Genomic DNA, 15246 nt, shown 5'->3' on the forward strand with positions numbered 1-15246 from the left:
CCCTGCTGTGGGCAGAAACAGCTTCCACCAGACCACCAACTTGGTGTTGTACACTTCCAGGTATGAAGCCTCCAGAGTTTCTCTGGTTCAAGTTCCAGTATCTCACCATCCCCATAGTAAAGAATTTATTTCTAATATTTAATATAAACCTACTCTCTTATGATGCGATTTCCTGTCTCCAGGAGAAAGCTTTTTCTGGCTGGCTCACTTTCTCCACTGGAACCACTCCACTGAGTGGCTGCTCCCCGCCAAGTCACCAACCAACACAGGTAGCAGTGCAGCCAGGGGCTGATCCTGACAGCGGACACTTGGCTAGTGGTGCCGAGGGTTGAGGTAAAGGAGCGAGAGGGGTCCTTTGTGTGAGTCTCCAAGAGGGTTTATTTTCCAAAGGGGTTCAGGGACAAAGAACCAAGAAATGTGCTGTTCAACAACTTCTAAAATGGGGAGGTCTTAGGGGAGGCTACAGTGCAACAACCAATCAAGGGGAGTCAAGGGAGGAGTATAAGGCGGGGATACATAATCTTGTAACCAGTGGGGGGTACGAAGGGAGGAGAATACTACAACCAATGGGACTTCAGGGATTACATGAATGACATAGAGGGTTCTGGAAGGAGAGGCTTGGTTTGCATTAACTGGCAGGGGAGAAGGGCAGGGTTACAATGACAGACAGGGAAAGATCAGGAATAAGAGGTAGGTGCCTAGACTGACTGGGAAAGGGGAGGAAACAATGGTAGACCAAATCAGCTACATGGGGGTGGGTAGGATTGAACCATTGAGAACATAATGAAAAAAACACAACAACAACTGAAAATAATATTACAACAAAAATGTACCACCATACTCTTGCAGTTTAAAGTCATTCCCCCTTGTCCTCTTAGTATATGTTCTTGTAAGAAGTCTCTCTCCAGCTCTCTTGCAGGCTCCCTTTAGGTGCTGGGATGCTGCTATAAGGTCTGCCCAGAGCTTTCTCTTCTCCTAGGCTGAACCCCACCTTGCTCAGCCTGTCTTCATATAGAGGTACTTCTGCCCTCTGATGATTTTCATGACCCTCCACTGTACTTGCTCCAACAGATCCATGTCCTTTCTATGTTGGGGGCCCAAGAATTGGACATGTTTTGCACAGGCCTACCTCTCAAGCCTGCGAAGTGCCCTGGAAGTATTAAATAAAACTTGTGGATGTGACATTTGAGGACATGATTTAGTAGTCAACGTAATGCTAGTGCTGGTTTGATATTTGGACTTGATGTGATATTAAAGGTTTTTTCCAACCTTAATGATTCTGTGATTCTGTGATTTATTGTCTTGGTATGGACAACAATATTTAAAGCCAAACACCATCATCTTTCTTTGACAGCCTTATTAACACTGTGTGTCACCTTAAGAAGAACCGAATATAAATAAAGCAAGCTTGGTTTACCTGTTTCAGTTAATATTTATATAGCTGTGGGAAAGGAACATTTTCTCAAAACACTGTGGAGTAGAGTAGGGAGACTGAGTTCAGAGCTGCACATATATTAGAGAAGAAAATGTGCATTAAGGATTACAGGTTGGGTTAAACTGTAAGAACTTCAACATGTGACAAAGTCCCCCTCAGCTTGGCTTTCTAACAAAGCCTTATAACCTAAAATAAAATCAATGGCTAGACTCAGAAATACAGGCAAGACTTGTACTTTCTCAGACCTCTGACATGGTGACCACTTGGAGATGCCCTCTGGCTAGCCTTTCTCCTGGACCGTGCCAAGAATGGACACTCCCTATCTGCCCAAAGGCTGGTCAGCATAGTGGTGTGAGCAAGGCTGCTTGGCATCCTGAAGCAGCAAGGCTGCTCTCTGCAGCTTTTGATTCTCAACCACATCTAGGATTCAAGACGAAGGAACAAGAGGGCACACTTACATGATTTTCCAAGAGGCTTAATCCTGAGAGGGGCTCAGAGGCAAATGACAGAGAACACAGACTTGCAACAACTTATATATGAGGGAGGGTACGAGGGGAGGACACAAACTTCAGCCAACTGGAGGAAACCTGGGGAGAGGCGCAAGGTGGGGAGTGCAATATTTCAGCCAATGGGGAGTAACAGGAGGAAAATAGTTTGAACAAACCAGTGGGGTCTCCTGGGTTACAGGATTGACGCAGAAGATTATAGGAACAAAGGCAGGGCTACAGTGACAGACAAGGGAGGAGGGCAGAGTTACACTGACTGGCAGTGAAGAATCCAGAATAAGGGGTTGGTCTTTGGGAGGATGGACAGGGAAATGGGAGAGTACAATTCTGGGGTAAAGCAGATATATATAGGGGTAACTGGAACAAACCATTTTGAACTTGTAAACAGAAAAACACACCACCACAGATCTCTGTGCATGTATGTTGTGTATATAATGTGGGACTTTCTTTGTATAAGATGAAAATTGTATTTTCTATTTTGGGATTAAGAAGCATCACATCGAAAGACAAAAGTTACTGATATGAAGATCAGTCCTGAATCTTTGTTTAGGGTCAAACTTAATCATTTGGCCTTTGAACTGAGAGTAAGATCTGTAAATTGCATAGGAAAACTAAACAGTGACTCAGACATTGGAGTTGTTTCATCAGTTTTGATGAGACAGTTAAGAATCATGAGTCTAAAATAAACCACCTAATTACAGGTAGTGGTTAAGGTCCCAATTAAAAGGATGGGAAAATTGCCTACAAAATTACACTTTTAAAATTAGAACAAGACATTTGGACAACTGAAATAGAGAATAAGCTAAATAAGAGTCTTAGATTTTTGTATAGTTATTCATCTGCAAACCATGTTTTTAAAAAAGTACAGCATAGAAATTGCCTTTTTAGATTGAAGAAGAAATAGGTGCAGGAAAAGAGTGATTGTCAACAATATTTTCCATGAAGAATTTAAATTGTAGTAAAAATGTTGATCATCTCTTATTTCCAATAGAAAATTAGAGACTATATCTTAAAATCTGGTATTGTGTGCTAGCCTTTATTTACAAAAGGTGTTGAGAGCAGGAACAGATCAGATACAGTTTAGTGAATCTTTTGGTGAAACTCACCTTGTGTTTGCAACATATGTGTTTACATCAAATTATGTGTGTTTCATTTATGGTCAGTTGGATACTTCTGAACACAGTTCATGTCATGGTAATGCAGGTATCTAGAAGTGATCAGGTAGATCTCATTCTAGACAACATTTTACCTTCTGTTGTCTGTCAAGGAGTCTGAAAGATATTCCCATTGCAGTTGTCCAACATGACACCACCTACATCCCATTCTCAGCACCAAAGTGTGCAACAGATGTAGACTAGCAACCTGTAGTTTAAGTAGATGCTTGAACAGCGAAAAACCATAGGGGAGCATGCTCATTAAGTTCTAGTTTATTGTATTTTACATTTTTTGTGCTGTAGATACAGCCTACAGCCCTTTCTTGTCCTTTCTGGTAAAGAATCTGGTAGATTGAGTTAGCAGGTCCAACACAGAACTGATGCCCAAAGAAAATTATTCAGCATAATAGGAAGACAAAATGGAAATACCTCAAGAGGCTTTATTTAAACCTTCAACCAGTCCACTGTCATTCTGAAGTAAAAATTGAAGCTGGCAGAAGCAGGTTTCATAATTGCAAAATTAAGTCTTTTGCAAAGTGTCTTACTAGTTACAAGATGACACTTATACAATATGTATACATCTGACACAAAGTAATGTGAGGTGGTCTTTATCTCCACTACAAGTTCAAGGAACAGGTTTCTACCATATGTAAATGTCATTACTAAAGACTGATGTTGATGATCAAGATTTTTTTCAGAAAGAGAATTTTCTGGGTACTGTAGCAATAAATACCTGTGTCCTATTGTTAGCTTTTCTCCAAGCTGGAGTAATTTTGTATTCTCAAGTCTTTTTCATACTTGATTCTTCCCAAATGGTAATTACAGAATAGAAAGTTGTCAAAAATGGGAAAGCCCAGAGGAGAGTGCAGTGCATGTGTTGCCTGCATCAAAATTACCCTATTGTACTGCTTGTGATTAACTCATATAATAGCAGTGAGGCATAGTAACGAATAGGGGAAAATGCAGTAGCTTTTCCCTATTCATTTAGAAACATCTAGAATCAGAATTTTAAAATCAGTACCTCTAATTTATGTATCCATTTCAGTTTGCACTGAGCTGACAGACGTTATATGTGAAACACACATTCTGTCATTTTATTTCTTCAGAACACACAGTAATTTAGAAAGAATACTTTTGCCTAGCACAGAGATTTAAAGGGTGGAAATGTTTTATAACAGTCAGAGTTGAAACAGTGTCTTTTTTAGACGGTTGCTGCATGGTTGAAAAATTTAATCTGTAATACTGGTCTTCCCTCTCTACTTTACTGACTAACATAGAAGAACAGAAAAAAAAATTTCTCAAAGAAAAATAATTTTATGAAAATGAGCATTCATTGTGTAAATAATTATTATCTGGTTGATGTTGCGGTGCATTTTTACGTTTAATAGACTGTTCTGTATCCCAGTTTCCCAGAGTTGATAGTTTGGCCCTGAAATTGCAACCTCCCTCCTGAGTTGTCAATCTGGTCCTAATCCCACCCCTTGTTACTGAACATTCCTGGTTCCTCCTCCCCTCAGTTGTCAATCCTCCCCTGTACCTACCTCTTATTCCAGCAAGTTCCCTGCCAATCTCTCTTTGTACCACCCTTGGCTTGGACCTCCCCTTTAGAAATCCCCTATTCCTCCATGCTCCATTGGACCGTGTGACCCATTCTCCTCCCCTCATCTCCCTCATTGGTTAATCTGTTGTAAAATCCCACTTTTACTCCTCCCCAGGATGCCCCTCATTGGTTAGAGTTTTTTACCCTCCCCTTGAACATCCCATGTTTAAAAGTCCATACACACCCCTGATGCTTGCTCTTTCTCCTTGGTTCTCCATCTCTTCCTTGGAATAAACCTTTCCCTAGAACCCAGACTAAGACCCTTCTCCTCATCCTTGCCTCCACACTCTGCGCCTGTTTCACCTGAGTGCCGTACAGCTTTGGCTCTAAGCCGCATCCCAGATTGCCATGCTTCTGGGGTGTGTCCCACTCTTGCCATAGGGTGATTGAGCTTTACGTGAGACTCCTTCACTGCGTCAGCTTTATCTTCCACTTCTCTGACGTGCAGCTGCAATAAGCATGATGATCCATCAATATGAATTGCTGAAGTTGTGATTGCTAAGAAGACTTAAGTTGAAGGCCTGTGTAACTAAATCTCAGATTATTTGTTCTGCCCCTTTGCTGCACACTTGAAGACTTGTAAAACAATGTGGCCTGACAATCTTTCTGTCTTGGTTTAACACAAGTTAAGGCAGCAGGCACTCCAAAATGAGTTACCACCAAAAACAAAAAACCAAAAAATAAACATCCAACCAAAATCTGAAGTAGCACAAGGCAAGAAAAAAAAAACACTAATAATCACTAGTTACAAAGTTGCTGAAATTTCATGGACTCACTGTCGGAGGAAAAAATATGGAAGAGAACCCCTCTCCCAGAGTGGCCCCCTCCATGGGGAACTGCGTGCCTTGAAAGACAGGGAGGAAATGGCAGACAAACCCCACTTGGTTCAATCTTCCCACTGAAACTAACAAAACAGATAAGAGCTTACAAAGCAGTAGAGGTGGCAGATGGGAATTTCTGGCGTTGTCTGGGGAACTCTGGCCCTGCAGAGTCAGCCTCCAGTTCACTGGGTGCCAGTGAAGCTGTTCCTGAGCTGTTGGTGTGTTGCGGGGAAGAACCAGTCTCCCCAAACACTGAAAACAGCACCCCCTGGCCCTGACAGGCACTTGGTCCTATGCTGTCCCCAGGTGTTGAGAAATTCACTCTGAAACAGATTTTGATTGTCAAAGAACAGCTTTGTGTGTTGTTACTGTTGCCTCTTGGGAGACCTTCCCCAAGCAGCCCCCAAGGGAAAAAAAACCCAAAAGAAAACAAAAGGAGAGTCTCCACTTGCACTGCTTCAGCTCTCTGCAGGCAAGAATGAAAGGGAAAGAGCTGGAGCCAGAAGGCAAGAGAGGATCTCATGAGCAACCCTGACTTTCAAAAGGACACATCAATCCCCTGGCCCCACAGTTCCATCTGCGGCCAACAGGGTCTTGAAAAGCTGGTAACAATTTGGGTCATAGATAGATATTGAATCAATAGCATTTTCTGTTATCCAGGACGCTTGCACAACTGATTTTCAGAAGTTATCTCTTGATATTGGCAAGCAATGCCTTTAAGAATAGACTGACCGGCTATTGTAGTCTCTTTAAAGCTGAAAAGTAAGTAGATTTTGTGTTTTCCACAGTTCAACCCGATTTCATTTCAAACAGTTCAGAAATAATTAAGCATATCAATATCATAACAAGCTTAACTGTATAGGCTACTAGCTCTTGAGATGTCATTATTCGGTTTCTGCATAGGCAGGTAATTCATCTGTTGGAATTAGGAGAAATAAAATACCTTGAGCTAAATTTAAAAGAAAAATGACACAGTTGAACCAAAAGTTAAAAGAAATTTCAACGATATAAACAAAGATTGAACTAGTTTCCACTGAATTCTAGTAGGCATGGTGTATCTGAATTTTGTGTATCTTTGAACGTCACAATTCTCTACAGGTCATGTGAGTAAAACAGGGTAGCTCTGTTTTCTGTGATACTTTAGACAGGGCATTTCTCCATTAAATTAACTTTCTGTTTATAAAGTCTAATTACCTGCCTTAAAAATTTATAATTGCTGCTTTTAATTTGCCAGGGTTTCTAGCATTACAGTAGTATTTAGAAATTTCACTGTGGGCACAGTTATGCTTGATTTCTTTATTAACAGCAGCAGTTAATACAATAAACAAAAGCTAGGAAGCAACTATTGAAGCAAACTCTGTAAAAACTCTTGAAGATTGTTTTATGAGAGAAGGGTAACTCCTACACTATGTAACTTTTATTTAAAAAGAGAGTTAAGAAAAGCTTCAAAACATTTGTATTCATCCTAGACTGTGTAAACTTCATGTTATGAAACTGACCTATAGCTGTTATCATGATTTTCATTTTGTGGAGAGCTTGCCTTGGCTTTTCCATTTCTCTTGATGTTTCATGTTTCTATATATAGTTATCAGAATTTTAGCATTAACCTGAATTTACACTTCTTGAATGAAAAATATTTTAGTGCTGGTTTTCTATTTTATTCAAAATTACTAAGGCATTGCCTTTTCCATTCCCCTTAACAAAGATTAACACTCTATTTCCGTTTATGAATACACAATAAACAATAGTGGTAGCTTTCAACTGGTATTAATAAAAATATTTACATTAGTTTCTTCTTTTAGTGGGATTGGGTAGCTAGAAGTGCAGATTTTGTATGTCAAGGCAAGTATTCTTAGATTCTCAGTTGTTTTCTTATGAACAGTTTCTACAAGTACATGTTTTGCAGAGCAAAATTATCCCTTCTAGAGAATGGTCTTTCAAAATGAGCTGGTAGTTTGTGTCCTCTTGGTCCCAAACCCTTAATTTTCTTGATCCCTTATTCCCAACACCACCAAATGGATACAGTATTCAGACTAGAAAGAATAACAGAAATGTCAGTTTCTCATCTATCAAATATATGGCTCTTTTAATTCTAGTGGGCTTACAACTGTAAAAAGCTTTTGGTGCATTTTTTACTTTTTAAGTGATGTAAATAGACCAATCCATATTAGTATCATGATAGCACAGTGGTTTCAGTCCACACACTAATTCACAAATGTTAACTGTGTGTACTGAAGTCTAGGATGTTATATACATACAGATATATATAGCTACATGATAATCATGTTTTACCTATTCATAGTCAATACTGGTTTTAAATATTCAAAACTTCTGAGTTTAGGTCCCATCTTGAAAAAGAAAATTTTAAAGTGTATGTTTTTAGTTCTACTTAGTAATGTATTTATCAATTTCCTCCACAGTTCTCTCATGATGAAGTCGGTTAATATATTATTGCTGTAAACCACTATATTAGAATGTACATATATAGACCAAGTGCTAGGTCCTGCCCTTTGGCCACAGAAACCTCTGCAGCACTACAGGGTGGGGGCAGAGTGGCTGGACAGTAGCCAGGCAGAAAGGAGCCTGAGGGTATTGACTGACAGCAGGCTGATCATGAGCCAGGAGCAGCAGGCTGAACAGTGTGCCCAGGTGGCCAAAAAGGCCAATGGCATCCTGGCCTGTATCAGCAATAGTGTGGCTAGCAGGACCAAGGAAGTCATTCTTCCCCTTTGCTGGGCACTGGTGAAGCCACACCTTAAATTCTGTGTCTAATTCTGGGCCTCCCAGTCTAGGAAGGACATTGAAGTCCTGGATCAGATCCAGAGAAGTGCAACAGAGCTGTTGAAGAGTGTGGAACAAAAGTCCTGTAAGGAGAGGTTGAGGGAGATGGGATGTTTAGCCTGGAGAAAAGGATGCTCAGGGGAAACCTTACCACTCTGTATAACTGCCTGAAAGGAGGGTGTAGTTTCTTCTCCCAGGCCAGATATAGGACAAGAGGACAGAGTCTTTAGCTGTGCCGGGGAGGTTTAGGCTGGGTTTATACAGAAGGGGTGATTGGGCATTGTAATGAGCTGTCTGGGCAGGTGGTAGAGTTACCATCCCTGAAGGTGTTTAGGAAAAGACTGGATTGTGCCTTTAAATGCCACAGTCTAGTCGACAAGTTGATGTTGCATTATAGGTTGGACCAATGATCTCAAAGGTCTTTTCAAACCTAGTTGATCTGTAATTCTGTCATTCTATATATGATTATTTATGAATGTATGTCTCTATATTTATGTATAAAGATCACTTCCAATCCCAGTGTAATAAAGCAGGTACAGTGTTGCATGCTAGGTTGGTCCAGTTAAGGGTCTTAATAAATGTTAGCTAGGTTGGTCCTATGTACCCCTATCTTCCCCTTAAAACGGTTCGCACCAGGCTGTCTGCTATAGGAGCTTTCACCTGTCAATCTTGTAACCACTCCCTTCTTCCCCTCGGAAAGTTCTGTGTCAGTCACCCCACCTCTGTAATCCAGTTTGTCCCAAAACCCTGTACACGCCCCTGTTATGTTCCCATAGGATGCCGTGTTCCGCGTCACTCCCCTGTCTTCTGTCCCCATTGGGCAAGGGGGGTTTCCGCCCCTGTCGGCCTGCCCCCTGTTTAAATCCAGGTTCCCTTTGTCCCAGCGCCATTTTGCCCACATGGGCTCGGGAACAGCTGCATTGTCCACCGCTACAGCCATGCGGGAATAAAGAGTTCTCAGCCTCGTGGGCAGAGTGTGCCTTCTCTCACTCTTTATCTTGCCTCAGCGTCTGGCCATGGAAGTGGCAGACCCACACAGAGGCTCAGCCCTAGAGCTCCACACACACGCAGCGGCCCCGGTCTCGCCAAGAAGCAGCGTGCCAGCCAGGCACCCCCAGCTGCCTGGGACCGGGGCAAAGAAGACCGAACGTCGCAGTACAGAACTTAATGCAAAATTCCACTTCTACTTTTATAATTAGCACTATGGCATATAAATTTATTAATAATGATTTCTTTTCTTTTTAATCTTCTTGTAGTAGACCAGATTTTTTTGATACATCTTTGCTATAATCATACAGTACTCTGATATGTTTAATATTGTAGAAGATTAAGGAGCACTGTATCCAGAAACTTTAGGAAGCCAGAGGTTGGCTTCAAATAAAAAAATACAGAAGTTCTTACTAGAAAACTGCTGGTTAAATCACTGAGTGTTTTACCTGGACATGGGATAAAAAAACAAGTCTGCAACATTTGTTTGCCTTCCAAGTCTTCAGATGTGCTTGATTTCTTCAGTTTCAATTCCATACATTTTCCTTGTGTAATTTAGGTTGATGTATTAAAAATCATCATGTATATGTGAAGATAACACCTAAAAAAGTACTAAATTTAAAATTAATATTACAAATGTGAATCTTTTCTTTATATTTGCTTAATCCAATCTGCTGCCAAGTTCTGTATTTCTGTCATATGTATAATAAAGGTCTGCTGACCATTCCATCACTTATTTGGACACTCACCCAAAATTAGGAACAATGGCTAATATGTATGATGAAAAATAATCTAAAGAGAAATCTATATGAGGGATTATCCATCTGAATAAAAAAATATAGCCTGGTGTGCAAAAAACAATGTGTTGTCTTTATTGGCTAAATAGAGAAAGATGAATTGCGAGATCTGAAACATGATAGATGAAAAAGCCATAAAATCTAACATTATAATGTTCTTCTCTTTGAAAAATCTTTGATTGCACGATGTAGAAAATCTAGGATGGAGTCACAGCATTTTTAGAAAGTCTTAAAGGAGCTGACCAAAAATGGGAAGCTGTTCTCAAGTCGGTCTTGAGTAAGCAGAGTAATGAATTAATTCAGATGATTCTCATAGAATCACATCATAGAATCATGTTATGTCCAAAAATATTAAAATATACATAGTATTTTATTTAAACATTTTTAGAAGATCTGGAAGGAATTTCAAGTATTTTCTTTATATTTATGAAACATCTTGTAGCTGGATCAAAGAATCATAATTCAGTAAGACATAGATACAGTGGGGAGCCTGGATTAAAATCACTGCAATAGAAAATGAGGAAATTACAAGAACTATGCAGCATGGCTTTGTAAAAAGATAATTTGGTTTCTTTTGGAAAATTATTTCTTCTTTAGAAAAAATGGATATTTTAGAAATTATTAACTTTACCACTCCTTCCATTTATGAATATACAGTTTAAAAAAATGGGATAATGATAGTTTGCAACTGATATTAGTAAATATATTTGCATTCACTTCATGCTTCTTTTACTGTGATTGGCAATATTTAGTTGATGACATAACAGCTTGTAAAACTTTAAAAATTACTTTTCCCTGGAATGAACACAGACTGCTAGGTTTCTATCATGTGAGAAGAAATAAATTGTCCTAGATAACAAAAAAGATGAGTCTTTATCATGTCTACAAGTTAACAACTAAGCACTTAAGAATTTCTGATCATGACTTTTGTTTGACACGTGTATTGATCTTCTAAGGTAAAAAAGGGAGCAGGTAAAAAAAATTGTGATGACAAAGTTTTGAAGGTGATTCTGTAATTATGTGGTAGAGACCATTATCTTCATGGTTGTCCAGTCTTGGTTATCAACTGATGTGTTTTGTAAGCATGAATACTTGTGTCTAGGTAGTTCAAACTCTGGTAGTCAAAATATTTGCAGAAAAACTATATAAACAAGCATCTAAATTACTGATTAAAAAGGTTATGTGATTGTTATATTGCCTATGGGCATGGTAACATTTGTTTCTTTTTCTGCATTTCCTAACCTCAGGGATTTGATTGCTGCAGCTTTTGTTTAGTTGTAAATTTAGCAAAATGAACAAATGAGACCAAAATTAGATGGCTAGATATAGAACATTGTATATACAGAAAGGTTATAATGAAAAGATAGAGGGTAGCATTTTTATTTGGCATCTATGAAAAAGGGCAATGAACAAGAAGGAAATCCCTTGATTCTGATCACTGATAGTCAGAAAAAACAAATCAAGTTGCAGTATGGTCTCCCTTGGAGCTAATGGCTCATCTTGGAGCTAATGGCATCAAAAAAATTTACTTGACACCTGTTTCAGTTTTTTATTGGGCTGTCTGGCTCTCCTCAAGTCTTCCAGTTCACCAGTTGATTCTCTCATTCTTAAAGCCGTTTTGGGGTATTTGTCTTAGCTGTTTTCAGAACTGGAAATTCTATCCTAAATTCCTATCATGTGTCCAGCAGTGGAAAATAAATACTTTATTTACTTCTTTCATCAGTAGGAACAAGGTGCAGAAGTATGGGCTAGTTACCATAAATCTTTCAAGAAATGCTTCTAATGTTAGACCAAAATGTAAATAATTTTGAAAACATACTGGTTTTTCTCAAGGATTTTGAGCTCTGTCTGAATTTGTTAATAGAGAGTTTTTTCCTAGGATACGTGGTATCTGCAAGTTGGGAAGGTCTTGATCAAGATTACTTGAAATATTCTCGGCACATATTGAATTGTATGATTGTTTTGACAGAATGAGCATTTATAATTGAAAACTGGATTGCACATAAATTTAAAATATTTTTAATTATTTCTCACAATATTGCATATTTTCAACAAATTCTTAGCTCAACTGCTGTATATATAGGTATGGATTCTAATTTGTAAAGATTAAATATTTTTGTATTAACCCAGTGCGTGATGACATGAAACAGTTATCCTTAACAGGAAACACTTAAGAGCCCTACAGAAAAGACACTTTTTTTTTTTTTTTTTTTTTTTTTAATTTTATTTTTAAGAGTGATGAAGTGGTAGTACTCAATCTGTATTATTTTGAATCTGTTTTATTTATGTCCAGTAAGTTATTCCCAGTTTGGTGACATACTAGAAGTAATCTGAAATTTTTAATTATACTCTTGGATGTATTAAGCAAGAAGAGACATAGCTTGTGTGTGAGAAAAACCCAGAGGATTGGGTTACTGTTACTAAAAGACCTCACCAGGAAACGAGAAGCAAGACAGATGCAAGCAGAAAAGCACTGACTTGCAGAGAAGACATTTTTTAGGCTGGGATTGATGAAGCTTCATGGACAGTTAATAAAGCCTCAGAGGACTCTGTAAGTCAGGTCTTACTACATAATTTTTTTATGATGCAAATTTAAGTTTTTTATCCAAACTGGCAAAATGGGCAAGGGCTACAGGAGCAGTAGCACACCAAAGTCCTGTATTGCCAGACATCCCTAAACCCAATAAAGATTTTGACTCATATATTAGGCTAATTACAAGTATGCTGTTTTAAAATACTACATATTCTGTTTATTGAGGGATTTCCTGCCTGGTTCATGCATGAGGAAACAATAAGTCAGTAAAAGGGTTACTTCATGTATATAGGTATGTGAGTCAGGGAGAGGGCTAAATCCTAAGATGCTGGCCTTAGTTTAATTGTTTGTCTGGTTGTTGCTAGTATCTTTTGGAAGTTACTCTGTGGAAAAGAAACATGCAGTAGTCTTCCTTTTCTAAATATAAAACTATATCAACATCATGAAATTTTTTTTCTGCTTCTCTGTAAAAGCATCAAGAGTATAAACAGTCACATCTTTCCCTCTTTTTCCTCTTTCTGTCTCCCCCCTCCTTTCCCTATCATTGTGTATTTTGCTGTACCTAGGGGGAACTATGTATTTTCCTGCCTCTTTTGATTCTATCTAATATGCACTAATTTCAGAGCCATTGTAGGAAAAAAAAATATTGGAAGACAGAGGGAGAAGAACAGGAAAGAAAAACTTGGGTGAATATTACCGTTTGAGCACCATGTCAAAGACCGTTCTAATAATATGTACCAAAAAACTCTACACCACTTGTATCCCTGAATATGATGAAGTTTGGATCACATTTCAGTTTTAGAATTGCAGTGAATTTGCAAACATAAAAACCAGCGTGAATGACATTTGAAGTTTTGTCTCAATGAACTGATCTGTCTGCATCTTAAGAAATGTTATTGATGTGATAATCTAAAGATAAATCAAACAAGAGAAGTTTTGTGGGAGGAGGAAATACATGTTTTATTGATCTAATTTATATAGAGGAGAAAACTATGAGATTGGCAGAAGTAAATGGCTTTTTTATTCATATGCAATAGAAGATTAACTGTAAAGATGCAGATCAACCACAGTGGAATAATTCACAATTCACTTACAGTCTTTAATGTAAGAACTACTAAGAAAGAGGTAATAGATGCAAGAGAATATAGTTCTGTTAAGTTAAACAATAAAAAAATCTGTTTCAGGAAATTCTCATGTGTAATGTAATTCAGAAAATTGTACAAATATATGGTTAACTTTAAAGTTAGATTTTCACTAGTGGAACATGTAAGTGTTGCATATAGGCAAAGCCTTATAAAATAAGGGCCTTGTTGACCTTGTGAAATCATGCTAGTAAAAAGGCCTGCTACTTCAGCTAAGTAGAAGAGGACTATGGGAGAGTAACTCAGCTGGAATAGGGGTAGAGAGACGTGAGAGATGTGCTGTGTGGCTGCCTCATGACCACATTGTACTGTATGGTGGTTGGTTGATGCTGGTTCTTGGCTTCTTTTTTCTACTTCTGTCAAGGTCAGGATTGAAGGCACTCGAGAGGATATTTCATGTTCAGGCTTATATGTTTATTTTTTCTTACCTATGTTACAGTCACACAGGCAGTGAGTTTTGAAGTATTTCACTAACAAGTTACAAAATGGCTAACTTTTTTTTGTTGCAAGGTCTTTTAAGTCTAAACTATCCAATTAAGAAATGACACCTAAATTAATTTCACTTTTAACCCAATAACTAATCACTCAAAGTCTTCAATGCAGACTTTCTGTCCAATTACACCCAAACCCATGAAGAAGAAGGAAGAAGAAGGTGAAGAAGAAGGACCAGCCTCTGCCCTAAAACCTCCATCTTGCTCCCTGTATATATTACTATATTCTAAAACCTTTCAACTCTGAGTTTTCCACCCTGTGATATTACACACTTCTAATCAACTACATACCCATAATCCCACTGCTATCAATTCATTTTGGAAGTTTTTCCACAGCCTCAGGTCAAATGCAGTGCTCTCCTGGGTGTCAGAGTCTGTCAGCACGGAAAATCTAAAATTCTCAGCATCCAGGACTCCAACAGGTTGACTTGGGCTTGTTGTGCCTTAAAACTGTGTAAACTGATAACTGACTAACTGTTTGAAAAAGGCCTGTTTTTTGCAATTAAGCATCTGTCCTTTGCACTGCCTGGGGACTCTGACACTTGGCATCATCACATGTAAGTATTTGATTGCCTAAATATGTCTTTTTAAATTACATTTTTAAAGTTGTATAAAGGCTGAACCAGAAATTAGAGCTTTATTAAGAACTTCCTTTGGTTTCTGCATTCAGAAACTGAGAGGATAGAAGAAGTGAGTTTTTTGGCCTTTCATGTATCCTTACACTTAAAACAGTAGATATAGGATATGTTATGAATTTTTTAAAAAATCATTTAAATAAGCAGCCCATAGAATATGGTTTCTCATATAGGGTCCTGATGCTTGTACTTGCACTACAAAAGAGTAGGAGAGGCGTGAAATGAAATTGTGACTCATCAGATTGGTAGGGTCCAAGATAATGATAATAAAATAAAATCTCTAGTAGCCACACTTGATGTTGTACTTAAAATGAATCACTAGTCTATTTTTAAATTGGTGTGTACTGTTCCTGACTCGGAAGAG

The 15246-nt window shown here is 38.4% G+C and overlaps 1 protein-coding gene across 1 annotated transcript in view; it reads right to left on the bottom strand.

Moving 5' to 3' along the window:
- Positions 1 to 13061: 13061 nt before the first annotated feature.
- PLAA (phospholipase A2 activating protein) overlaps positions 13062 to 15246 on the bottom strand; it is a 256162-nt gene continuing 253977 nt past the window's right edge. The window contains exon 15 of the mRNA XM_068176700.1: positions 13062 to 13076. The gene's annotated coding sequence lies outside the window, so the exon portion shown is untranslated. The remainder of the gene's footprint in view (positions 13077 to 15246) is intronic.

Source organism: Anomalospiza imberbis, chromosome Z (assembly GCF_031753505.1).
Source record: "Anomalospiza imberbis isolate Cuckoo-Finch-1a 21T00152 chromosome Z, ASM3175350v1, whole genome shotgun sequence".
Classification (NCBI taxonomy): Eukaryota; Metazoa; Chordata; class Aves; order Passeriformes; family Viduidae; genus Anomalospiza; species Anomalospiza imberbis.